We start from the raw sequence: 27,317 nt of genomic DNA on the forward strand, positions 1-27,317 counted from the left end.
ATTGAGAGTTCATATTGGTGGAGTTTTCCTTTGATGAATATGAAGTGTCCTTCCCCATCTCCGTTGGTTATTTTTGGTTGAAAGTCTATTTTATTGGGTATTAGAATGGCTACTACAGCTTGTTTCTTGGGACCATTTGCTTGGAAAACTTTTTTCTAGACCTTTACTCAGAATTCTTTCTGTATTTGTCAGTGAGGTATTATTCTTGTATGCAGACAAAAGCTGAATCCTGTTTGCAAATCCAGTCTGTTAGCTTGTGTCTTTATTTTGAATTTGAGTCCACTGATTTTTATAAATATTAAAGATCAAAGATTGTTATTGTTTTTTGGTTGGACATGGTAGTGTGTGTGTGTGTGTGTGTGTGTGTGTGTGTGTGTGTGTGTGTGTCTTATGTTAGGTTTATTGTGAGTTGATTAATTTCTTGTTTTCTTGGGTGTAGTTACATACCTTGTGTAGGAGTATTGGGTCTAGTGTCCTTTGTAGTGCTTTATATTAGAAAAATACTGTTTAAATTTGGTTTGATCATGAAATATCTTTGTTTCTACATCTATGATGATTGAGATTTGTGCTGGGTATTGGAGCCTGGGCTGGCACTTCTGGTCTCCTATGGACTGCATGACATGTGTCCTGGATTTTCACGGTTTAGTGTCTCTTTTGAGGGGTGTGGTGTAATTCTCACAGTTCTACCTTCATATGTTACTTGACCTTTTCTCCTTACAGCTTCTAATATTCTTTCTTAGTTCTGTGCATTTTGTGTGACAAGAGGATTTTATTTCCTAGTCCAAAGTTTTTGGTGTTCTGTAGGCTTCTTGTATGTTTTTGGCCATCTCCTCCTTCAGATTAGGAAAGTTTCTTCTTAAATGTTGTTGAAGACATTCTCTGGCTCTCTGACCTGGGACTCTTTGCCCTCTTCTATTCCTATTATTCTTAGGATTGTTCTTCTCATTGTATCCCACATTTTCTGGATGTTTTGGATGAGGACGTTTTGTATATTGTATTTTCTGACCAATGTGGTAATATCTTCATATACTATACTTGTGATTCTCTCTTCCCTCCCTTGTCTTCTTCTGGTGATGTAGTTCCTGAACTGTTTCCTAGGGTGCCATCTTCAAGGTTGTTGCCTCCATTTGTGATTTCCTTTTTCTGTTTCAATTTTTTGTGTCTTGAACATTTTTGTTCAATTCCTTTACCTGCTTGGTCATGTTTTCCTGTATATCTTTAAGGAATTGACTTGTTTTCTCTCTAATGGATTCTACATGTTTGCCTGTGTTTTCCTGTATTTCTTTAAGGGAGTTATTTATATCCTTTTTAAAGGCTTCTTTCATCTTTATGAGTTGGAATGTCAGGTCAGAATCTAGTTTCCAGGTGTGTTAGGGTATCCAGGGCCTGCTGTTGTAGCAGAACTGTTTTCTCATGGTGCCATATTACCTTGGCTTCTCTTGCTTATATTCTTGTGCTTTTTCTCTTATTACCTCATTAACTGTAATGTTAACTGGATTGTTTGTCTCTCATTGGAGCCATTCACCTGTGTCCCTGGTTAAGGGAGACCTCCTGAAAAGCTTGTGGCAGATCTCCTGGGAGGTGCTCAGGATGTAGGGTGTGGTAGCAGGTCAGACAGTCTAATCTGCTCTGGTTGGAAGTGTAGATCAGAAAGAAGACGGGACTTGATCAGAGAGGTGAGTAGTCTCCTGTGCTGGGCTCTGTGGTGATCCCAGCTGGCATGTGTACTGGGATAGGGATCATCCCTGTGTCCCTGGTGATGGCAGATATTCAGGGAAACGTGTAGGCTCTACAGTTTGGAAAGGGGCAGACACATCTATCTGTCCTGGGCTTCTGTAGTATTTTCACTCAATTCATGTGTGCTAAATCTGTTGGTGCTGTGGAGGAAGTATGAAAGAGAGCAGCACTACAGATTTGTCTTGAGGTCTGGGGTCCTCCCAGGCTTTTCCCTGAGGCTACAATGTATGGAGAAGAAAAGTTGTTTCATCAACATACATGTTAGTTCCATTAACATTTGTGTGTGCATGTCTTTGCATCCCTTTTCTGAGGCTCTTATGTATATTATATGCGAAATACTAAGTTCCTTCTCTATAACAAGGAGCATGCTTGGCAGTGCCTGTAGAACAAGGCCAACAATTTTGTGGATCATTGGCTTAGGATCAGAAGAACCTATTGTTTCTTCTCATACTAGGTTATAGTCACCAGCCCCAAGGCTGTTGGGTACTCTGTCTATAATGATCCAGAAGTATCCTTTGTTGCTTTGTGCAATCTTGCTTTATTAGCTTCCTGGTGTCTGCATCGCATTGTATGGTAATTTCTGCTTACCTCATCCCATTCCTTTATTAAAAATAAATATTCTACTTATGAGTCATCACTCTTGGCATAAGACATAGCTTGTATAAGACGTTGTAATACCAAACAACACTATCTGCCTGATCTTTTGGTCTCTTGGTCTTCTATCACAGGACAGTGTCACTGAAAAATAACTTGGTGTATCAGTCCACAATTGACATCTTCTGTTTTACCTCAAAAGCTCATGCAACTGTGTGATCTAAAGAAACGAGGCCATTTCATGAGTTAAGTAAGGAAGAGTGATTATCATCTGTGTGGTACTAATATTTGAGAATATGAAAGATAGCCAATGTCCTTCAGGCATATGTGAAGTCTCATTAGAGAGCCCTGGAGAGGACACTATTTGCAGTGGACACCTGAAGATATGATATACTCTAGAACATAGGAGAAGAGCAGGTATGGAATGGATTTGGCATGTGAGGGAGGCTGTGAGTATTACAGGCCAAGCTTGAAACACGGAGTTTCCCATGTCTTTTTGAGTCCAGAGTATCATTATGTTTCATCGAATTTGCACATTGTGGTAACAGAAGCTATTCGGTTTTGCTCTCTTTAAGTAGGATTGATTACACTACTCTCTTTTTTCCACTTTGAAATATTGGGATACTAATCATTTGTTGTTGTTAATTTCAAGGAATCTACACAGGGAACTTAGGGTTTCAGTTTTTTTTTTAAATGTTGGTATTTTTAAAGACTATGGGTATCATGGCTATTCCAGGTTGTCAACTTGAATATATCTTGAGTAAATTACAATACAGCATTGGAGGGTTCACCTCTGATCCTGATCTTGAAGATGGGAGATACAAGTTTTCTGACATGGATCTTGGGATATGAGATCTTGAGGCACAGTGGCTATGAATCCCAGGAGACCAAGGCAAGGAGATCTCTGAGTTCAAGGTCACCTGGAGCAAAGCAAGTCCCAGATCTAGGCATGGTGGTACACACCTTTAATCTGGGACACACCTTCTGCTGGAGACCTACATAAGGACAATGGAAGAAGGAAGAATCTCTCTTTTTCTCTCTACTGCCTTGTGGGACTGAGCCAAAACTAGATCTTTGGACTTTTATTCACAGCTGCTTCTGACCATTGTTGGGACTTGGAGTACAGACTATAAGTCATCAACAAAGTCTCTTACTATATAGAGATTACTCATAAGTTCTGGGACTCTAGAACCCTATTTAATCCATGGGATTTAAGAATTTAGAAGTGTTTTTTGTTAGGAAAAACAGGACTCCTTGGTTAATAGGGATGGACAGGCAAGCTTGTGAAGGGTGTTATTCAAGTTAAAAGTTGTGGAATTTCAACTGTCAACTTGACACAAGCAAATATACTTGGAAAATGTCTGACAGTTGACCAGGTTGTCCTGTTTGCATATGGGTGTTAAACTGTGTGACAGTTCATTGATATGAAATACCAAGCCCACTCTGGATATGTCTGGACAATAGGCTGAGCCATGACTTGTCAATGAGTGAAGAAAGCAGGAAAGAGGAAAGCAAGTATGTGTTTAATATTTTTTGGATTTGACTATGAATGAGATGTGATTAGACTCTATTTTTCAGCATTTGTAGCCTTGTATATGATGAGCTGTCATTTAGAACTTTGATACAAATGACTGTTTTCCCATGTATTTCACGTTGGGTCAGGTTACTTAATCAGCTCAATGGGAATGAGGATGAAACTCTTTTCTGTGTTTGGTTTACAGAGTAAAGATAACCAGGACATTAATTCATGGGACATCTCCAACATCCCCTTTTGAAACATAGTTTGCATAGTGAATCCTGGCATACAAGGCTAAGTCTTTGAGTGACTAAAGTATATTTCCTTACTGCTTTCTTGTGCTTTTCCTTCCTTTCCTTGTGCTTTGCCTGTGAATGTGGCAACTGTTAGAAGGGACTTGTTAGGCCATGGAGACAGAAAGTCAGTCACCCACAAAGAGATGAGAAGATATATTAAGTTGATGACATACAGTTTTAGGTAAAGATAATGAACTAGGAGCAGGTAACAACTTTATATAAATGGGACTGGAGACATTATTGATTATGATTCAAAAGCATATATGGAAATGAAGCAAGGAAAAACTTGAGCCTGTTGTAAAACTTCTAAAGTAGTTTCAGAAGTGCAGGGTGGCTATAGATAGGATGCTTAAACTATTTCCCTTAGGTTAAATAGAAGGTAATTGCATACAATAGAACAAAAATATAATGGTCATAGAGAATGCAGTTAATATTTTATGGCACTGTATGTTGAAAACATATCAGTGCCATTTAAGTTGGCACTAACTAAGAATTTCAGAAAACTGTGTTGGTTAAATGAAAATGGCTCCCATACTTTTTTCTGTTTGAATAATTGTTAACCAGCTGCCTTAACTCTTTGTGAGAGATGAGAGGTGTGGCCTTTTAAAGGAGGGGCATCATGTTAATAGTCTTGGATGTGGATTCCTATAGCCATGCCCAGTGTATTTTCTACTTTCAACCTGAGGTTCCAGATGTAAGCTCTCAGTGCTTCCTGCTGCCCTGTGTTTATTGTGCCAGCACCATCTCTAACTGTGGATTTGTAAGCCCAATTTACTGCTTTCTTTTAAAACCTGCCTTGGCCATGTTATGTTTTATCACAGCAGTAGAAGGGTAACTGTATGAAAGTGTTCTGTGGAAGATCAGAATACTGATGTCTCTCCATCCAGGTACAGGAAACCAGGAAGGGGTGTGTTTTAACTGTAGCTCTAGAGCAGGTAGCATGAATACCATGACCTTGAGGGTAGAAGAGATCCGAAGATGACGAGTGTAGACTGCCATGAACAACCACATAAGGAACATTCTCATCTACTCCTTAACAGAGTTAGCAATATTAATTTATTCATTAGCTCTCTCTTTTATAGAAGATTGGAAAGCTAGCAATGATAATTCACAGGCACTGAGATTAAATGTATATGAGAATTTGTTAAAGATTCAATATGTATTATGATTATAGTATAAGAAGTAAATCAAAGTCAAAGTTCTTGTGACATCTACTGTCAACCAATGAATCAAATGAAAATTACATTTACTTAAAAAAATCGGGGGTATTCGTGAGGTTAGTCTGATAATGTGAGTGACTAAGTAGATTAAAATGCACTGTAACTCATGGAAATCAGACTGTCTTAGCCTCCAAGTGCTTGCATTAACATTTGTGCTACTGTTCTTGGCAATGTTCGTTACTGAAAATGATTATGGGCACCAAAATAGAATTTCACTTGTATTTCATGTATATGGGTTTTTTTTTCCTGTTTATGTGACTTTTCCCCATTCCTGCCTGGTAAATTTTTGCCTGACTAGGGAGGTGAACAGCTTTTCTCTGAACCTCTAAAACTGGAATTAGAGGTAGATGTGAGCTACTCTTATGTTGCTGGAAATGAAACCTGGATGCTCTCAAAAAATCTACAGTGTTCTCAGCTGCTCATGTGTTTTCCATCCCAAGGTTTATATATATATATATATATATATATATATATATATATATATATATATATATATATATATATATATATATATATTTCCTCTCCAAAGCTGCTAGGTCATTAGAAGGGTTATTCCCCTACTGTCCTTTCATTCATTTGCAAGTCAGAGAATCAGCCTACTGGAAGAATAAACCCCCTAATTGGCAATTTAGTGCATTGTGATCACACCTGAAATTATATACACACAATCAATAACAACAATAACAACAGCAACAACATCAACAAATGACTCAGCTGGTTGTAGTCTTATATGTATGCTTACTCATAGGCCTATGGGGGGCGAGAGGAGAAGGAGACCAAGCAAGATTCTATTGTCAAGGTCTCATTTATTGGGGTGAACGTTCCAGCTTTTAAGGCTTTCAGGTAGGGGGAGTGTCCTTTGTGAAACACAAAGGATGGAGGGATGAGGATATAGTCAGTGATAGCAGGAGGCAAAGAGGTCAGGCGGTAGACGATGAGGTCATGCGGTGGAGACACCGGGTGTTGACTCAGGAGATAACTGGTATCTGCTCAAGCTGAGGCATCCCTTGAATGTTATCTTCCTGTGCTGTAAATTCATGGGAGAGGCTTTTGTCCAACAATCTCAAGACTTCATGGCAGTCATCTTAGGGGTGAATATCTGTGGCCAAACAGCCCAGAGTCACCTAGCCACTTTGCGCCATGGAGTCAAAAAGTGGCCAGGCTCAAATCCAATATGGCTCCCTACATTTCCCCCATTTTTCTTTATAAAAGACCATTAGCTGGAAGTAGTGGCCTAAGAGAGATTAGACATGCCTCACAGAGTGCCCAGCTCGGCCATGGCGAGCCACTCTTGCAGTTAGGACTGCACCCCAATGGCTAGGAATGAACTTATGCTGTAACACACCATACTGGGCTATACGTGTGTGTTTATTGGGGGAGAAACTGGGCCGAGGAGCATTTGACCAACCCATACGTTTAAACAGGGTGTAGCCACCTCTGTCTTAGGATCTACCTCTCGAACCCCAGCCTTATCTGTCATAGGATCACCTTGTTGCCCTCAAGGCTCCATGTCTTAGATTGGTCAAGGGTCAGAGGAAGTTGCCCGTCGTTGATGATGGCTACATTGGGTCATCTACTCATTCCTCTTATTTGAGCCCAGGGGCGAAAGAGTAGGGGCCAGATGGCATTAATATAAGAGATTGTGGAAATCGAGCCTCTCCTGATATGTTGTAGGCACCTCATCTTGTTCATTGTCTCTCTGGTTCTCCTCAGCTATTCTGGTCTCCAAGCAATGAATCGGAATTTCTAGGCAAAGCAGAATCTATTTGTGATTTAATAAAGCATATAAGTCGCTGAAAGGCCCAAGGACCAAAGGAAATCTACAAAAGTAGGCCCACAAGGGGTCCCAAAATTGAGGGCAACAGGGTAGAGAGCCATGGGGATGTAGAAAACCAGTTTTTGTAGCAAGACTCTTGTTGCTCTCTCTCTCCTTCGTTTTTCTAGGCTAACTCTCACCTTTTTTAGACTGTCTTCTACAAGTCCAGTCTTATCTACATAAGCACAGCATTCCTATTTTAAGGCTGCACAAAGTCCTCCTTGTTGTAGGAAGATTAAGTCTAGGCCTCTTCTATTTTGTAAGACTACTTCAGACAACGAGGCAACTGAATCTTTTAAGTTAGCTAATCCATCTCTTAATTCAGCAATATCCTTATCTATGGCTTCACTAAGCTGGTTATAGTATTGATGGGAGTTAACTAGGGAAGTGATGCCAGTGCCTGCACCCGCAGCCCCTAGTCCTAGGAGAACCGCGAGAGTGATGGCAGTTACTGGTTCTCTTTTTACTTTGTGGGGAAAGCCCTTTTCCTAGGATTTAAGAAAAGTCTCTGGCTCATGTATGCTGATTCTGGGGAGTAATTGTACTCATACACAATAATCGTGCTGCTGCAGGAACTCAGATATTATTACATAGGTAGTCAGCCCTGATGAACATGCCAGAGAAGTATGGTTTGGGGCGAGCAGGTACTCATGATGTTTATTAACAACCAAGGTATGGTTGTATATTTCTAACAGCTGGTGAGGATGGAGCATATGTTCTCCCAAAATATAACTTTCCACCCCAGATACCTCGGTGAGGGTAAATCCTAAAAAGTCTCCATCTTCTTTCAAGGGCACAGGAATGACTCCACGGTCCCGAACCAGGAGAGCTGAATCTTCATGCTCCCAGGATCAGCATGTCTCACCAGACACGCAGGCAGCTGGCACACTTCTGTAGCATCCTGTAGAAAAAAACACAAAGATTCCCTCTTCCACATAAAAATACCTGGACATGTTCATGCCAATATGTGGATCTTTCTATTTCACCTAGGCAGAAGTATGCCTAGTTGTAGGGTGCCATAAACTCAGAGTGTTCCTTGGCATCCAAATTTATAATTAATATAAAAGGAGTATTTTTAAATAATTGCATAGCATACAGGGATATAATTCCCCCTGTTTATTTATTAAGACATTGTTAATATATTATTTATTAAGACAAGTCCTCTAGGATTAAATTGAGGACACTGAGCACTTGTATTTATAAATAGACTTGTATATCAAATTACTGTCTCTAGCATTATTCTTTTGGATAATAAAGAATAATATTTTTTGAATAATTGTTCCTATGTAAGGCCTATAATCTGCCTGGTATCGTTGTCCTCCCTTGTTAAGGCAATCTAAGTCTAGGCAATCCAGTTTGAGTTCTTAAATGTTCTTGAGTAGTGTAACAGCTATTCCCCAAATGTTAAAGCTCATTTTGAGAGCAAAGGTTTGTAGTAAAAATTTCCAGATACACTGAAAGATTTAAAGTTTTAACTTCTTACATTGAAGAAGTGATGAAATTACATAATAAGGGTATTAGCCATTTTTTTAAATTATAAATAAGTTTGAGTTAGTCAATGTAACACTGGCAATCCTAAATCACAATCCTTAAGTTCTCCTTGTAACACCAGAGCACAACCACAACTTTGAAAGTCATCTGAGTTCTGAGTAAGACTAGGAAGCTTCCCTTGGGGCAGTAGAATTAGCATCAAAATACAGGTAACTTCAGGGCAAACCACAACTTTGGAAAGCAAAACTCAACCTCCAACAAACGATCTAGTCTCCAAGACACAGAGTCTATCCTTCATGCTACAAAGTTTGATTGCCAATTCCTACATATGAACGCACGATGGTGTGGTCTCCAATACCTCAACAAAGAGACATTGCCCTAAATTCTTTTAGAAGCCTGGTTTCTAGGATAAGAGTTCCATAAAAATATTATCTCAATTTAGACCTGTTTCCCTAGGTTGGCTCATGCCAAATGTTGTCTAGAATGACTGTATCCAAATTACCAGTTTTATGTCAACTTTCTGTTACCAACGTTATAATTTTATAACCATCTCCAATAACCTAAAAGTCAATAATCTATGACCCAGGCATGTAGAGCATATTTATACATTTAAAACCAGTCAGAAACAAGATTGAAGTGGCTACACATGTCTTTAATATTTAGACCAAGCACCATTTTTACTTTTCTAGCTGTGATTTTAAGAGAAGCACCTTGTCACCTGCTAAGTCTAATAATAAGTCAGGGATTTTTCTAAGAGAAACAGCCATCAGCTCCCATACCATAGAAGCTGAGGGGCTGTTGGCGCCTTTAAGATCAGCTCCTGTAGACGCTCTGCCCCCAGGCAGCTTCTCCAGCTGACCTAGGCTCCTAGCTACAGGTACAGGGCTCCAAAGGCCCATTGAAACTGTTTTTTATTCATTTGTTCCCTTTTTTTGAAACGAGTTAAAACCAAATCAAGGTGTGAATGACTGGCAGATAAAGTTTTTACCATTTTTTCTTTTGAACATGAAACATAAAACATTTAAACAACAAGAAACAAAAACCACAGACATAAACTGACAGACATGGACAGCTTGGTGCACCAGACAATAGACATACAGGGGAAAAACTAGATGGTGTCCCACCGAAGGTACTCAGATATCCTACCTATGGAACCCAGAACCAGAAAGAAGCATTTCTCCAATAGGAGCCAGCAGAGAGGCAGGACATCTCCTGCCTTTCTTCTGTTACTAGGAGAGCTCTGTAAGTTTTTCTCTTTCTCCAAAGCATCCATGGAGAGTCTGGGAGGACTCTTTTTCCCAAACCCATTCTCTCTCATGTCTAGGGTGTAAACTATCTCTAATCAGGTCCAAAGACTAAAACATAACTCTAAAAGAACGCATACATAAAAACAATTTACCAATACCTTGTCCCTTTTTTATTACAAGTTTTACTCAAGCTAGTCCAAATCATCGAGGCCTTTTCTAGCACAACTTACCCCAATACATCCCTGTTTCTGTGCTGGCTTCCTCACCTTGAAACTCTTCTTATGCTGACTTGGCCTGAGCTGTGCTGTTGCCCACGCACAGCCTGCAGCTTGCTTGTTAGCAGGCCTGCACACTTGTCACCCTCAGCCCCACACTGCTTAAAATTAACCAGGGACATTTTTCATCAATAAAACAAAAGAATTTAGGACAGACCGGATAAACAGTTCTCTGCACCCAAATCCCGTGGGAGGGAGAGCTAAACCTTCAGAGAGGCAGACACGCCTGGGAAATCAGAAGAGACTGCACTCTGCACACATCTCTGACGCCAGAGGAAAACACCAAACGCCATCTGGAGCCCTGGTGCACTGAGGCTCCCGGAAATGGTGGCGCAGATCTTCCTGGTTGCTGCCACCGCGGAGAGCTCGTAGGCAGCACCCCACGAGCAAACTTGAGCCTCGGGACCACAGGTAAGACCAACTTTTCTGCTGCAAGTGACCTGCCTGGTGAACTCCAGACACAGGCCCACAGGAACAGTTGAAGGCCTGTAGATAGGAAAAACTACACGCCTGAAAGCAGAACACTCTGTCCCCATAACTGGCTGAAAGAAAACAGGAAAACAGGTCTACAGCACTCCTGACACACAGGCTTATAGGACAGTCCAGCCACTGTCAGAAATAGCAAAACAAAGTAACACTAGAGATAATCTGATGGCGAGAGGCCAGCGCAGGAACCCAAGCAACAGAAACCAGGACTACATGGCATCATCGGAGCCAAATTCTCCCACCAAAATAAACATGGAATATCCAAACACACCAGAAAAGCAAGATATAGTTTCAAAATCATATTTGATCAGGATGCTGGAGGACTTCAAGAAAGACGTGAAGAACTCCCTTAGAGAACAAGTAGAAGCCTACAGATAGGAATCGCAAAAATCCCTGAAAGAATTCCAGGAAATCATAAATAAACAAGTAGAAGCCCATAGAGAGGAGTCACAAAAATCCATGAAAGAAGTCTAGGAAATCATAAATAAACAAGTAGAAGCACATAGAGAGGAGTCACAAAAATCCATGAAAGAATTCCAGGAAAACACAAACAGTTGAAGGAATTAAAAATGGAAATAGAAGCAATCAAGAAAGAACACATGGAAACAACCCTGGATATAGAAAACCAAAAGAAGAGACAAGGAGCTGTAGATACGAGCTTCACCAACAGAATACAAGAGATGGAAGAGAGAATCTCAGGAGCAGAAGATTCCATAGAAATCATTGACTCAACTGTCAAAGATAATGTAAAGTGGAAAAAGCTACTGGTCACAAAACATACAGGAAATCCAGGACTCAATGAGAAGATCACACGTAAGGATAATAGGTGTAGCAGAGAGTGAAGACAGCCAGCTCAAAGGACGAGTAAATATCTTCAACAAAATCATAGACGAAAACTTCCCTAACCTAAAGAAAGCGATACCTATAGGCACACAAGAAGCCTACAGAACTCCAAATAGATTGGACCAGAAACGAAACACCTCCCGTCACATAATAGTCAAAACACCAAACGCACAAAATAAAGAAAGAATATTAAAAGCAGTAAGGGAAAAAGGTCAAGTAACATATAAAGGCAGACCTATCAGAATTACACCAGGCTTTCCGCCAGAAACTATGAAAGCCAGAAGATCCTGGACAGATGTCATACAGACCCTAAGAGAACACAAATGCCAGCCCAGGTTACTGTATCCTGCAAAACTCTCAATTAACATAGATGGAGAAACCAAGATAATCCATGACAAAACCAAATTTACACAATATCTTTCTACAAATCCAGCACTACAAAGGATAATAAATGGTAAAGCCCAACATAAGGAGGCAAGCTATACCCTAGAAGAAGCAAGAAACTAATCGTCTTGGCAACAAAACAAAGAGAATGAAAGCACACAAACATAACCTCACATCCAAATATGAATATAACAGGAAGCAATAATCACTATTCCTTAATATCTCTCAACATCAATGGCCTCAACTCCCCAATAAAAAGACATAGATTAATAAACTGGATATGCAATGAGGACCCTGCATTCTGCTGCCTACAGGAAACACACCTCAGAGACAAAGACAGACACTACCTCAGAGTGAAAGGCTGGAAAACAACTTTCTAAGCAAATGGTCAGAAGAAGCAAGCTGGAGTAGCCATTCTAATATCAAATAAAATCAATTTTCAACTAAAAGTCATCAAAAAAGATAAGGAAGGACACTTCATATTCATCAAAGGAAAAATCCACCAAGATGAACTCTCAATCCTAAATATCTATGCCCCAAATACAAGGGCACCTACATACGTAAAAGAAACATTACTAAAGCTCAAAACACACATTGCACCTCAAACAATAATAGTAGGACACCCCACTGTCATCAATGGACAGATCATGGAAACAGAAATTAAACAGAGACGTAGACAGACTAAGAGAAGTCATGAGCCAAATGGACTTAACAGATATTTATAGAACATTCTACCCTAAAGAAAAAGGATATACCTTCTTCTCAGCTCCTCATGGTACTTTCTCCAAAATTGACCATACAATTGGTCAAAAAACGGGCCTCAACAGGTACAGAAAGATAGAAATAATCCCATGCGTGCTATCGGACCACCACGGCCTAAAACTGGTCTTCAATAACAATATGGGAAGAATGCCCACATATACGTGGAAATTGAACAATTCTCTACTCAATGATAACCTGGTAAAGGAAGAAATAAAGAAAGAAATTAAAGACTTCTGAGAATTTACTGAAAATGAAGGTACAACATACCCAAATTTATGGGACACAATGAAAGCTGTGCTAAGAGGAAAACTCATAACGCTGAGTGCCTGCAGAAAGAAACAGGAAAGAGTATATGTCAGCAGCTTGACAGCACACCTAAAAGCTCTAGAACAAAAAGAAGCAAACACACCCAGGAGGAGTAGAAGCCAGGAAATAATCAAACTGAGAGCTGAAATCAACCAGGTAGAAACAAAAAGGACCATAGAAAGTATCAACAGAACCAGAAGTTGGTTCTTTGAGAAAACCAACAAGATAGATAAACCCTTAGCCAGACTAATGAGAGGACACAGAGAGTGTATCCAAATTAACAAAATCAGAAATGAAAAGGGAGACATAACTACAGATTCGGAGGAAATTCAAAAAATCATCAGATCTTACTATAAAAGCCTATATTCAACAAAACTTGAAAATCTGCAGGAAATGGACAATTTCCTAGACATATACCAGGTACCAAAGTTAAATCAGGAACAGATAAAGCAGTTAAACAACCCCATAACTCCTAAGAAACTAGAAGCAGTCATTAAAGGTCTCCCAACCAAAAAGAGACCAGGTCCAGATGGGTTTAGTGCAGAATTCTATCAGACCTTCATAGAAGACCTCGTACCAATATTATCCAAACTATTCCACAAAATTGAAAGAGATGGAGCACTACCAAATTCCTTCTTTGAAGCCCCAATTACTCTTACACCTAAACCACACAAAGACCCAACAAATAAAGAGAACTTCAGACCAATTTCCCTTATGAATATAGACACAAAAATACTCAATAAAATTCTGGCAAACGGAATCCAAGAGCACATCAAAACAATAATCCACCATGATCAAGTAGGCTTCATCCCAGGCATGCAAGGATGGTTTAATATACGGAAAACCATCAATGTGATCCATTATATAAACAAACTGAAAGAACAAAACAACATGATCATTTCATTAGATGCTGAGAAAGCATTTGACAAAATTCAACACCCCTTCAGGATAAAAGTCTGGGAAAGAATAGGAATTCAAGGCCTATACCTAAAAATAGTAAAAGCCATATACAGCAAACCAGTTGTTAACATTAAATTAAATGGAGAGAAATTTGAAGCAATCCCACTAAAATCAGGGACTAGACAAGGCTGCCACTCTCTCCCTACTTATTCAATATAGATCTTGAAGTTCTAGCCAGAGCAACCAGACAACAAAAGGAGGTCAAGTGGATACAGATGGGAAAAGAAGAAGTCAAAATATCACTATTTGAAGATGATATGATAGTATATTTAAGTGATCCCAAAAGTTCCACCAGAGAACTACTAAAGCTGATAACTTCAGCAAAGTGGCTGGGTATAAAATTAACTCAAATGAATCAGTAGCCTTCCTCTACACAAAAGAGAAACAAGACGAGAAAGAAATTAGGGAAATGACACCCTTCATAATAGACCCAAATAATATAAAGTACCTCGGTGTGACTTTAACCAAGCAAGGAAAAGATTTGTACAATAAGAACTTCAAGACTGTGAAGAAAGAAATTGAAGAAGACCTCAGAAGATGGAAAGATCTCCCATGCTCATGGATTGGCAGGATTAATATAGTGAAAATGGCCATTTTACCAAAAGCGATCTACAGATTCAATGCAATCCCCATCAAAATACCAATCCAATTCTTCAAAGAGTTAGACAGAACAATTTACAAATTCATCTGGAATAACAAAAAACCCAGGATAGCTAAAACTATCCTCAACAATAAAAGGACTTCAGGGGGAATCACTATCCCTGAACTCAAGCAGTATTACAGAGCAATAGTGATAAAAACTGCATGGTATTGGTACAGAGACAGACAGATAGACCAATGGAACAGAATTGAAGACCCAGAAATGAACCCACAGACCTATGGGCACTTGATTTTTGACAAAGGAGCCAAAACCATCCAATGGAAAAAAGATAGCATTTTCAGCAAATGGTGGTGGTTCAACTGGAGGTCAACATGTAGAAGAATGCAGATCGATCCATGCTTATCACCATGTAGAAAGTTTAAGTCCAAGTGGATCAAGGACCTCCACATCAAACCAGACACACTCAAACTAATAGAAGAAAAACTAGGGAAGCATCTGGAACACATGGGCACTGGAAAAAATTTCCTGAACAAAACACCAATGGCTTACGCTCTAAGATCAAGAATGTACAAATGGGATCTCATAAAACTGCAAAGCTTCTGTAAGGCAAAGGATACTGTGGTTAGGGCAAAATGGCAACCAAGAGATTGGGAAAAGATCTTTATCAATCCTACAACACATAGAGGCCTTATATCCAAAATAGACAAAGAACTCAAGAAGTTAGACCGCAGGGAGACAAATAACCCTATTAAAAAATGGGGTTCAGAGCTAAAGAAAGAATTCACAGCTGAGGAATGCCGAATGGCTGGGAAACAACTAAAGAAATGTTCAACATCTTTAGTCATAAGGGAAATGCAAATCAAAACAACCCTGAGATTTCACTTCACACTAGTCAGAATGGCTAAGATCAAAAACTCAGGTGACAGGAAATGCTGGCGAGGATGTGGAGGGGGAACACTCCTCCATTGTTGGTGGGATTGCAGACTGGTACAACCATTCTGGAAATCAGTTTGGAGGTTCCTCAGAAAATTGGACATTGAACTGCCTGAGGATCCAGCTATACCTCTCTTGGCCATATACCCAAAGATGCCCCAACCTATAAAAAAGACATGTGCTCCACTATGTTCATCGTAGCCTTATGTATAATAGCCAGAAGCTGGAAAGAACCCAGATGCCCTTCAACAGAGGAATGGATACAGAAAATGTGGTACATCTACACAATGGAATATTACTCACCTATCAAAAACAATGACTTTATGAAATTCGTAGGCAAATGGATGGAATTGGAAAATATCATCCTGAGTGAGGTAACACAATCACAGAAAAACACACATGGCATGCACTCATTGATAAGTGGCTATTAGACCAAATGCTTGAATTACCCTAGATGCCTAGAACAAATGAAACTCAAGACAGATGATCAAAATGTGAATGCTTCACTCCTTCTTTAAAAGGGGAACAAGAATATCCTTGGCAGGGAATAGAGAGGCAAAGTTTAAAACAGAGGCAAAAGGAACACCCATTCAGAGCCTGCCCCACATGTGGCCCACACATATACAGCCATCTAGTTAGACAAGATGGATGAAGTAAAGAAGTGCAGGCCGACAGGAGTCGGATGTAGATATCTCGTGAGAGACACAGCCAGAATACAGCAAACACAGAGGCGCATGCCAGCAGCAAACCACTGAATTGAGAATAAGACCCCCGTTGAAGGAATCAGAGAAAGAACTGGAAGAGCTTGAAGGGACTCGAGACCCCATATGTACAACAATGCCAAGCAACCAGAGCTTCCAGGGACTAAGCCACTACCTAAAGACTATACATGGACTGACCCTGGACTCTGACCTCATAGGTAGCAATAAATATCCTAGTAAGAGCACCAGTGGAAGGGGAAGCCCTAGGTTCTGCTAAGACTGAACCCCCAGTGAACTAGATTGTTGGGGGGAGGGCGACAAGGTGGGGAGTATGGGGAGGGGATTGCCCATAAAGAAGGGGAGTGGGAGGGGGACGTTTGCCCGGAAACCGGGAAAGGGAATAACACTGGAAATGTATACAAGAAATACTCAAGTTAATTAAAAAAAAAGAACTTGATTAAATCCTTTTTCTTCACTCTTAATCCTCTCTCCCTGAGTGAGTGCTTGATCTCTCCTATGAAACAAGCCTCCTTAGACTGTACCTTCCCCACGACGATGGGACGACACTTATTCGACCGGTCTTACCTCCCTCTCTTCACATAAATTCTTCTTGTCACATAATCCTCAACACACTAAATGCAAAGAACAGAGAAAGAATATTAAAAGCTGCAAGGGAAAAGGGCCACATAACATAAAAAGGCAGACCTGTCAGAATTACACCAGACTTCTCAACAGAGACTATGAAAGCCTGAAGAGCCTGGTCAGAGGTCATGCAGACTCTAAGAGAACACAAATGCCAGCCCAGGCTACTGTACCCAGCAAAACTCTTAATCAATATAGGTGGAGAAACTAGAATATTCCAGGAGAAAACTAAATTCAAACAGTATCTATCTACTAATCCAGGACAACAGAGAATCCTGTAAGGAAAAGTTTAATATAAGGAAGATACCTATAACAAAGAAAAGACAACATATTAAACATCTCACAGCAAAGCCTAAAGGAGAAAACCCCAAACACATAAAAAATACTTACAATAGCAAATATAACAGGAACCAACAGTCATCTGGTTTTAATGTCTCTCAATATTAATGAACTCAACTCACCTATAAAACGACATAAGCTGTGTGATGGGCTACACAAACAATATCAAGCATTTTGCTGCATATAAGAAGCACACCTCATTAACGTAGACAGACACTATTTCAGAATAAAAGGATGGCAACAGTTCTACCGAGGGAATGGGCTCAAAAAACAACCTGGAGTTGCCATCCTAAAATACAATAAAATAGACTTTCAACTGAAAGTTATAAGTATGATGAACAAAGACACTCATATTTCATTAAAGGGAAAATCCCCCAAGAGAAAATTAAGAATTCTGAATATCTATGACCTGAATGCAAGGGCATTCCCATTAAAAATAAAAACCTTACACAGGATGACATTTTCCAGTTCCATCCATTTGCCTATGATTTTCATAAAGTTGTTGTTTTTTTCCCACTGTTCAATTTTGATTTTTACTTTTTATCTTTACTAACTTGAGTATTTCTTATTTACATTTTGATTGTTATTCCCTTTCCGGTTTCTGGACCCATAACCTGTCCCCCTCCTCTTCTATATGGGAGTTCCCCTCCCCATCCTCCCCCCATTACTACCCTCTCCCCAAGAATCACGTTCACTGGGGGTTCAGTCTTGACAGGACCAAGGGAGTCCCCTTCCACTGGTGATCTAACTAGGATATTCATTGCTACCTATGAGGTTGGAGCCCAGGGTCAGTCCATGTATAGTCTTTGGGTAGTGGCTTACTCCCTGGAAGCTCTGATTGGTTGGCATTATTGCTCATATGGGGTCTCGAGCCCCTTCAAGCTCTTCCAGTCCTTTCTCTGATTCCTTCAACGGAGGTCCTGTTCTCAGTTCAGTGGTTTGCTGCTGGCATTCGCCTATGTATTTGCTGTATTCTGGCTTTGTCTCTCAGGAAAGATCTACATCCTGTTCCTGTCGGCCTGCACTTCTTTCCTTCATCCATCTTATCTAAATGGTTGGCTGTATGTGTATGGGCCACATGTGGGGCAGGCTCTGAATGGGTGTTCCTTCTGCCTCTGTTTTAAACTTTGCCTCCCTATTCCCTGCCAAGGGTATTCTTGTTCCCCTTTTAAAGAAGGAGTGAAGCATTGGCATTTTGGTCACCCCTCTTGAGTTTCATGTGTTCTGTGCATCTAGGGCAATTCAAACAGTAGGGCTAATAGCCACTTTTCAATGAGTGCATACCATGTGTGTTTTTCTGTGATTGTGTTACCTCACTCAGGATGATATTTTCCAATTCCATCCATTTGCCTACGAATTTCATAAAGTCATTGTTTTTGATAGCTGAGTAATATTCCATTGTGTAGATGTACCACATTTTCTGTATCCATTCCTCTGTTGAAGGGCATCTGGGTTCTTTCCAGCTTCTGGCTATTATATATAATACTGCTATGAACATAGTGCAGCATGTGTCATTGTTATATGTGGGAGCATCTTTTGGGTATATGCCTAAGAAGGGTATAGTTGGGGGAGGGTTGGGAGGGGAACATCCATATAGAATGGGAAGGGGAGGGGTTATGGTGATGTTGGCATGGAAACCGGGAAAGGGAATAACATTTGAAATATAAATAAACAAATACCCATTTTAATAAAGATGAAAACAAACAAACAAACAAACAAACAAAACCATGTATTCTGTTTTCCACATTGTCTTTACTATGTTGAACTACTAAGAAAATGTAAAACACTCATAGCAGTTTCAAATAAATGTTAACCTGCTGGGTTTACAAAAACAAAGCAAAACAAAACAAAACAAAACAAAACAAAAAACAAACCTTTAGTAAAGCTCAAAAGACACATTGAAACCCACACAATAATCATGGTAGACTTCAACACCCCTGTCTCATCAATGGAGAGGTCTTTGGTAGAGAAACTAAGCAGAGACACAGTGAAACTAATAGAGGTTATGAACCAAAAGTATTTAACAGATATATCCAAAACATTTCACCCTAAAGAAAGAATACACCTTCTTTTCAGTACCTCATGGTATCTTCTCCAAAATGGAACATATAATTGGATACAAAACTGTTCTTAACCAATACAAGAAGATTGAAATAATCCCATGCACCCTTTCAGGCCACAATAGCCTGAGGCTGGTCTTTAATAAGAGCAAAGGCAAGAGAAAACCCACATACATGTGGAAACTGAACAACTCTCTACTTAATGATCATTTGGTCTGGGATGAAAAAACCACCACTTTCTGGAATTTAATGAAAATATGAACACATCATACCCAAACCTATGGCACACAATGAAAGCAGTGCTAAAAGGAAAATTTGTACCACCTCGAATGGCTGAGAAACACCTAAATAATGTTCAAATTCATTATTGATCAGAGAAATGCAAATCAAAGTGACCCTGAGATTCCACCTTACACCACTCAGTATATCTAAGATCTAAACCTCAATTAACAACAGATGTTTGTGAGGATGTGGTGAAAGAGGAACTCTCCTCCATTCCTGGTGGGATTGCACACTGGTACAACCACTCTGGAAATCAATTTGGAGGTTGCTCAGTAAATTGGAAATAGACATACCTAAAGATGCAGAAATACTACTCTTGGGAATATACCCAAGATTCTGCAGCCTGCCACAGGGACACATATTCCACTATGTGCATAATTGCTTCACTTGTGATGGCTGAAACCTGGAAACAATGCAGATGTTCCAAGACAGAAGAATAGATAAAGAAAATGTGGTTCATTTACACAATGGAATACTAACCAGCTATTAAAAATGAGGACATTCTGCATTTTTCGGGCACGTGGATGGAACTAGAAAATGTCATCCTGAGGGAAGTAACTCAGACCCAAAAGGACATGCACAATATGTCCTCACTAATAAGTGGATATTAGCCAAAATAAAAAAATACAGAACACCCATAGAGTCCACAGGACTCAAAAAGGTCAACAAACTAAGGGCTCAAGTGAGGAAGCCTCAGTTCCACTTGGGAGGGAACAGAAAGCAATCACAAGGGGGAGGGAGGGAGGTACTGGGAGGGAATGAGGTAGGGAGCGTCATGATCTGGTATCATGATCTGAAGCCCTGAGGTACAGCAGAAAACATTGAAACAGATGAACTTGTGAGGACAGAGGTTGAGAAGACCCTCTAGAATATACCAGAGACCTGGGAAGTGAACGACTCTCTGGTCTCAAATGGGGTACCCTAGATGAAAGGCCCTACTGTGAAAAGACTGAACTTTTTGAGTCCACCTGTCTTTTCCCCAGGAAGACAGGGAATCAAGTGAGGGATGGAGTAGCTATGCCACAGCCAAAGCTCTGACCCATATTTCTTCCTGTCTGAAGGAAATGCAGGAATGGAAATGGAGAGGAGCTGAGGAAAAGGAGGTCAAGCAAAAGGCCCAAAGTGAGATCCAGCTCAAGGGGAGGTGCCAAGACCTGAAACCATTACTGAAGCTATGGAGCTTTCACAAAAAGGGATGTATCATGGTTGCTCCTCAAAAGACCCAACAAGCAGCTGAAAGAGTCAGATGCAGTTATGTGCACCCAACCAGTGAACAGAAGCTGCTGACTCCTCTGGTTGAATTGGAGAAAAGCTGGAGGAAGCGAAGGAGGTGGGTAACCCTGGAGGAGGACCAGCAGTCTCAATTACCTAGCCCCCCTGAGATTGCTTAGACACTAGATCACCAACCAGGTAGTATACAGCAGCTGAGATGAGGCCTCCAACACACATACAGCAGAGGACTCCCAGGTCTGTGTTCAGTCAGAGAAGGATGCACCTAATCCTCAAAGACTAGAATTCCCAGGAACTTTACGGGTTGGGTGGAGTGCATGGAATGGGAATGTTCTTGTGGAGAAGTTAAGGGAGGGTGATTGCAAGGGGAGGGAGGTATGCAATATGGAACACTGGGAGGTCGAGGACCAAGAGGTGAATAAATATGGAATGATAAAAAATAAATAATTAGTAAAAAAAATACCTAGGGTACATTCCCAAAAGATAACCTAGTACAGAACAGAGACACTTGCTCAACTATGTTCATAGCAGCTTTCTTCATAATAGCCAGATACTGGAGATAACCCAGATGCTCCTCAAACAAACAATAGATAAAGAAAATGCTATATCTACACAGTAGAATACTATTCAGGTATGAAAAACTAATGGATGGAAATTGATGTCATCCTCAATTAGGTAACCACACCTAAAAAGACATGCAGTGTATGTACTTATTTATAAGTGGATATTAGCAATAAAATACAAAACACTCTCAGTGCATTCTATAGACCCAGAGATGCTAAACAACAAGGAAGGCTCAAGAGAGAATGCATGCTTTTCACAAGGAGGGGGAGTAAAAGAGTAATAGGAGAAAGATGGAGGGAGGGCACTGTGTAAGAGAAGTATAGAAAAAGGAATGGGGAAGGGATTCAGTATCACATATGAGGTGAAACATAAAACAGGGTCACAGAGCCCAGAGAATAAATGGAAATCTACAGCAGACATGGTGTGTTTGTGTGTGTATCTGTTTATATGTCTGTGTGTGTGTGCTTGTGTGTATCTGTTTGTATGTCTCTGTGTGTGCACCTGTGTGTGTGTGTGTGTGTGTGAGCCTGTGTGTGTGTGTGTCTCTCTCTGTGTGTGTGTGTTTGCTGAATGAGGTCCTCCTGAGGATGTATCAGACACCTGGGGTGGAAAAGTTCTCAGGACAAATGGTGGTGACATTACCTGATACTCATAGCAGTGGGGATATGGAAGATGAAGAAGCTGCCTGTCAGGTAGAAACTCCAGTAGAAGAATAAGGACACCAACACACAAGAGGACACAAATTTGTGACCCCCAAATTTATCCTTCCTGCAAGAAAGGCAGGGACAAGATGGAACAGAGACTGAGAGAATGGGCATCCAACAAGAGGCCCAACTTTAGACCCATCTCACAGGCAAGTACAAGTCTCTGACACCATTAACGATAATTCGTTATGCTTGGAGACAGAAGAATAGCTTAACTTTCCTCTGATAGGTTCCACCAAGCACTGACTGAAGCAGATTTAGAAACCTACAGCCAAATATTGTGTTCAGAGGCTCTTATGGGACACTTGGCAGAATGACTGAGGGCCAGAAGAGGATAGCAACTACACAGGAATACCAGGAATCAAGTAAACTGAACCTCTCAGAGACTGAACTACCTACCTAAGATCATACATGAAGTAGTCCTAGGCCCCCACACATATGCTGCAGATATGTAGCTCAGTCTTCATTATGGGCCCCAAACATGGAGTGGGAGCTGTTCTTAAAGCTGTTGCCTATCTGTGGAATCAGCAGCCCTTTTCTAGACTCAGTAGGCAAATAGCAGGCTATCTTGTGGAGCAAGAGGGATGGAAAAAAACAATCTTTAATATCAATAATAATAATAGGCCAATCGGCAGGGATGCTGGAGAGTAATGGCAAACCTCTCTGTATGGGACCCATTGTTTGCATCTGAGAATTGATAGCTCTTAAATCCTGCAATAATCGCCATTTTCCTGACTTTTTCTTAATAACAAATATGGGTGTATTCCAAGGTGATCTGGATGGTTTAATATGTCCTAATTGCAATTGTTCAAATACTAGTTCGGCAGCAGCAATTAATTTTTCAGAGGATAGAGGCCATTGAGGAACACATACAGGCTCCTCTGTTTTCCACGTAATGGGTATTCCTCCCTCAATGGCCCCTAGGAAAAACCCAGACCCGTCCTGTTTTGTTTTTGTTTTGACAGTACTGGGTCAACTCGTCCTTGTAATTTTTTCCCAGACCTTTTCTAGGCATGTAGCCCATTTTCGCCATTATATCCTTAACTTGCAGGGAGTAAGCATTAGTCAGTCTCATGTCTAGATTTATCAAAACATCTCTGCCCCACAGTGTCACGGGAATGTCTATAACATAGGGAGCAATCTTTCCTGATCTCCCTTCTGTATCCTTCCATGTCAATTCTTTGGAGCTTATAAAAGGAGCCATTTCATACCCTAGACCACGTAGGGCCTGAGATGATGTTTGCGTAGGCCACCTAGGTGGCCAGTCATGAGCAGAGATAATACTATGATCTGCTCCAGTGTCCAACAGGCCAAGGAATGATTGTCTCTCTACAGTCAATGTTAACATTGGATGATCACCCAGTTCCAATGAGATAAAGGCAAATCGGGAGCCTGTAGATCCTAAGCCCCTGTCCCCTCTGATTCTATTTTCAGCAGGAAAGCACTTATGCAAGCTAGGCGGAAGCAGCATTTGAGCGATTCTGTCTCCAGGGGAAATTGCAGTAATTCCCTAGGGGGAGGCTACCAGGACTTTTACTGTGCCTAAATAATCAGGGTCAATTACTCCGGGCACAATCTGTAAACCCTTCAGGGCAGAGGAGGAGCATCCCAACAATAGCCCAACTGTATCTTTAGGGAGGGGTCCTCTAAAATCTGTGTCTACAGGCTGTACTCCCATTTGGGGGGTTAGTACGAGTCTGGTGGTGGAGTGAAGGTCCAGTCCTGCGGAGCCTTTAGTGGCTCTCCTCGGTCCTTTGGGTGGCGAAGGAAAGGCCAAGGCCTCTGATTGTCCTGTCCCTGTCTGTCGCCCTGCAGAGCCCCATATATTTGAGGGCCCTGGGGACGTGGGCCCTGTTGTCTGTTTTTTGGCCGTGCACCACCATATCCTGTCGCTAGGGGTCGGCCATCCAAGTCCTTCACAGATCTACACTCATTTGCCCAATGACTTCCCTTCTTACACTGTGGACATAGTCCAGGCTGCTTAGGTCTATCACTAATTCTCCCCTTATTCCTTTCAGGACACTGTCTTCGATAATGCCCTTTATGGCCACATTTGAAACAGGTATCCGTGGTGGCAGTTTTTCCTAACTGTATCACAGCTGCCGCTAGGCCAGCATTAGTCAATGGTCCTCCCAGTTCCCTGCAGACTTTCATCCAAATTTCTAAACCTTTGTGTTAGTATGGGTTTATAGCAGTCCTACATTCTTTTGTACATTGCTCATACACTAGCTGCTTAATGAGAGGCATGGCTGTATCAGGGTCTCCGAAGATCTTGGTAGCAGCCTCTACCATGCAGGCTACAAAGTCTGAAAACAGCTCTGTGGGTCCTTGCAGAACCTTGGTAAGGTTCCCGAAGACTGCACCCCTATTAGGCAGTGCTTTCCATGCCTTGATGGCTATTTCATTAATTTGACTATAGACTTGTTCTGGATAACCAGTCTGGTGCAGAGTGAATCTCCCTAGACCCAATAGCAATGTCAGCATCCCAATGTCTCTGAGGGTCTACTCCTGAGGCTAGATTAATGGTGGCCTGAGTATTAGCATACTCAAAAAGATAAGATTTCCAATCTAAGTATTGACCTGAGGAGAGGCAGGCTTTAGCCAGACTCCCCCAATCCCCAGAGGTGAGGCAATACCTAGCAATAGCCTCAACTTGAGCCACAACAAAAGCTGCACTCACCCCATAGGTTCTGACCGATTCTGCCAATTTCTTTATAGTCTTAAAGTCAACATGTTCATGATATCAATGCCCGTTAGCATCCAGAAACACTGGAAAACTTAATCCCATCTCTTTCCACACCTCTGGGCAAAAGGAAGTAGCTTTTGTAGGCTTCACCATGCTTTTATATTGAGGGTTATACGGAGGTGCTGTTGGTATAACCGCTTTCTTGTCTAATTGTCCGCCTTGTTGCCATGTGGCACTAGCGTGTGGCCAGTCTGGATCATATCTCTCCCTCTCACACTGAGCAGCCTCTTCCTCGAGATCAGCCTCATCATCCTCACTAAGCTCTGAATCATCTGACATTTCTAAGGTCAAGGCTTTTAAAGAAGAATATATCTTATTTGTTTCCTGGTTCTGATTATCCTCTTTTTTTTTATCTCTACCTTCTCTCTGTTCCTTTTATCTCCTTTTCTTTTCTTTTTTTCTTTCGAGAACTTTTCTCCCTCCGACATACTTTCTTGTTGCTCTGCAAGGACCCTCTGACCTGTCCTAATGGCTCTAACGGCTTCCTCACGTCGTTTATCCTCTAAGCAGGCACGGACCATTCGCCAAAGAGGTTTTGGTCAGGGCTTAAGCTTGCCCTCTGTGGCTTCTCTATCCCACACAAAGAAAAAAGGAAACAAAAAGAGGTACAAGCCCTACCCACAAAGGATCCATTGGAAACAACATTGCCATAGTTTACAAACCTTTCGGTTTCTATAGCAAGGCTTTCATCTTCTCTGCTTACCTCCAGAGAACCTTATGGTCCCTTATCCGGGAATTTACCGATGTCACCGTCCTGAACTTTAAGAGTTCTGAATCCACGAGATTGTCCTCGGGTCACCGCACAGGCCACCAATTGTCTTGCCTGCCTCGGCCAGCAAGGAAGACGCAACACGGTCGGATTCTTCTCAACAACCTTTATTGCAGGACCACCTCTTTGCTGATACGGGGACCTCGAGCGGCAAAGCACTCGCCTTATATACATAACAGGCTGTGGCTAATTGTCCTTCAGGGATTGGCGGAGAATGAATCACCTCACTAGCATGGTACCGTCCCGGCCAACTGACTCCAGGTACAAAACCTGCGCATGCGCAGTACCGTTGTTCACCACAGGAGGGCGCCCTACAATCTCTCTTTAACCCTACTCTGAAAAACTACTCATATTACCAAGTCATGTGTTATTAGTTGCCAAAGAGAAAAGACAGTTGAACCTGGCTTTTCTGAACTAACTTTCTTCCTCTCTCTCTCTCTCTCTCTCTCTCTCTCTCTCTCTCTCTCCCTTTCTTTCTTTCTTTCTTTCTTTCCTTTGTAAAACTTTTATCCAATTCCCTCAAGAAGTGGCCATTAATGGGGGCTTTATGAACCACTCCAAATACCTGAGATGATGGTGATGCCCCATTCTTTTTTTTTTCAGAGCAGGGGACCAAACCCAGGGCCTTGTGCTTGCTAGGGACTCAGATATCCTACCTATGGAACCCAGAACCAGAAAGAAGCATTTCTCCAATAGGAGCCAGCAGAGAGCCAGGACATCTCCTGCCTTTCTTCTGTTACTAGGAGAGCTCTGTAAGTTTTTCTCTTTCTCCAAAGCATCCATGGAGAGTCTGGGAGGACTCTTTTTTCCAAACCCATTCTCTCTCATGTCTAGGGTGTAAACTATCTCTAATCAGGTCCAAAGACTAAAACATAACTCTAAAAGAACGCATACATAAAAACAATTTACCATTACCTTGTCCCTTTTTATTACAAGTTTTACTCAAGCTAGTCCAAATCATCGAGGCCTTTTCTAGCACAACTTACCCCAATACATCCCTGTTTCTGCGCTGGCTTCCTCACCTTGAAACTCTTCTTATGCTGACTTGGCCTGAGCTGTGCTGTTGCCCACGCACAGCCTGCAGCTTGCTTGTTAGCAGGCCTGCACACTTGTCACCCTCAGCCCCACACTGCTTAAAATTAACCAGGGACATTTTTCATCAATAAAACAAAAGAATTTAGGACAGACCGGATAAACAGTTCTCTGCACCCAAATCCCGTGGGAGGGAGAGCTAAACCTTCAGAGAGGCAGACACGCCTGGGAAATCAGAAGAGACTGCACTCTGCACACATCTCTGACGCCAGAGGAAAACACCAAACGCCATCTGGAGCCCTGGTGCACTGAGGCTCCCGGAAATGGTGGCGCAGATCTTCCTGGTTGCTGCCACCGCGGAGAGCTTGTAGGCAGCACCCCATGAGCAAACTTGAGCCTCGGGACCACAGGTAAGACCAACTTTTCTGCTGCAAGTGACCTGCCTGGTGAACTCCAGACACAGGCCCACAGGAACAGTTGAAGGCCTGTAGATAGGAAAAACTACACGCCTGAAAGCAGAACACTCTGTCCCCATAACTGGCTGAAAGAAAACAGGAAAAGAGGTCTACAACACTCCTGACACACAGGCTTATAGGACAGTCCAGCCACTGTCAGAAATAGCAGAACAAAGTAACACTAGAGATAATCTGATGGCGAGAGGCCAGCGCAGGAACCCAAGCAACAGAAACCAGGACTACATGGCATCATCGGAGCCAAATTCTCCCACCAAAATAAACATGGAATATCCAAACACACCAGAAAAGCAAGATATAGTTTCAAA

General features: G+C 41.4%; 1 long non-coding RNA gene across 3 annotated transcripts; it reads right to left on the reverse strand.

The window, feature by feature from the left end:
- Nucleotides 1-6,149: 6,149 nt before the first annotated feature.
- LOC120097476 (uncharacterized) lies at nucleotides 6,150-26,828 on the reverse strand. Of its 3 annotated transcripts, none has more exons than XR_010058367.1 (3): nucleotides 26,491-26,828; nucleotides 7,929-8,080; nucleotides 6,150-6,390 (listed from the first exon to the last, which is right to left on the reverse strand). It is a non-coding gene; the product is annotated as an uncharacterized LOC120097476 (long non-coding RNA). The 3 variants fall into 3 exon arrangements; XR_010058366.1 differs by lacking the exon at nucleotides 26,491-26,828 and adding an exon at nucleotides 10,184-10,538; XR_005494906.2 differs by lacking the exon at nucleotides 26,491-26,828 and having other exon boundaries at nucleotides 7,929-8,290.
- Nucleotides 26,829-27,317: the final 489 nt, after the last annotated feature.

Source organism: Rattus norvegicus, chromosome 16 (assembly GCF_036323735.1).
Source record: "Rattus norvegicus strain BN/NHsdMcwi chromosome 16, GRCr8, whole genome shotgun sequence".
Lineage (NCBI taxonomy): Eukaryota > Metazoa > Chordata > Mammalia > Rodentia > Muridae > Rattus > Rattus norvegicus.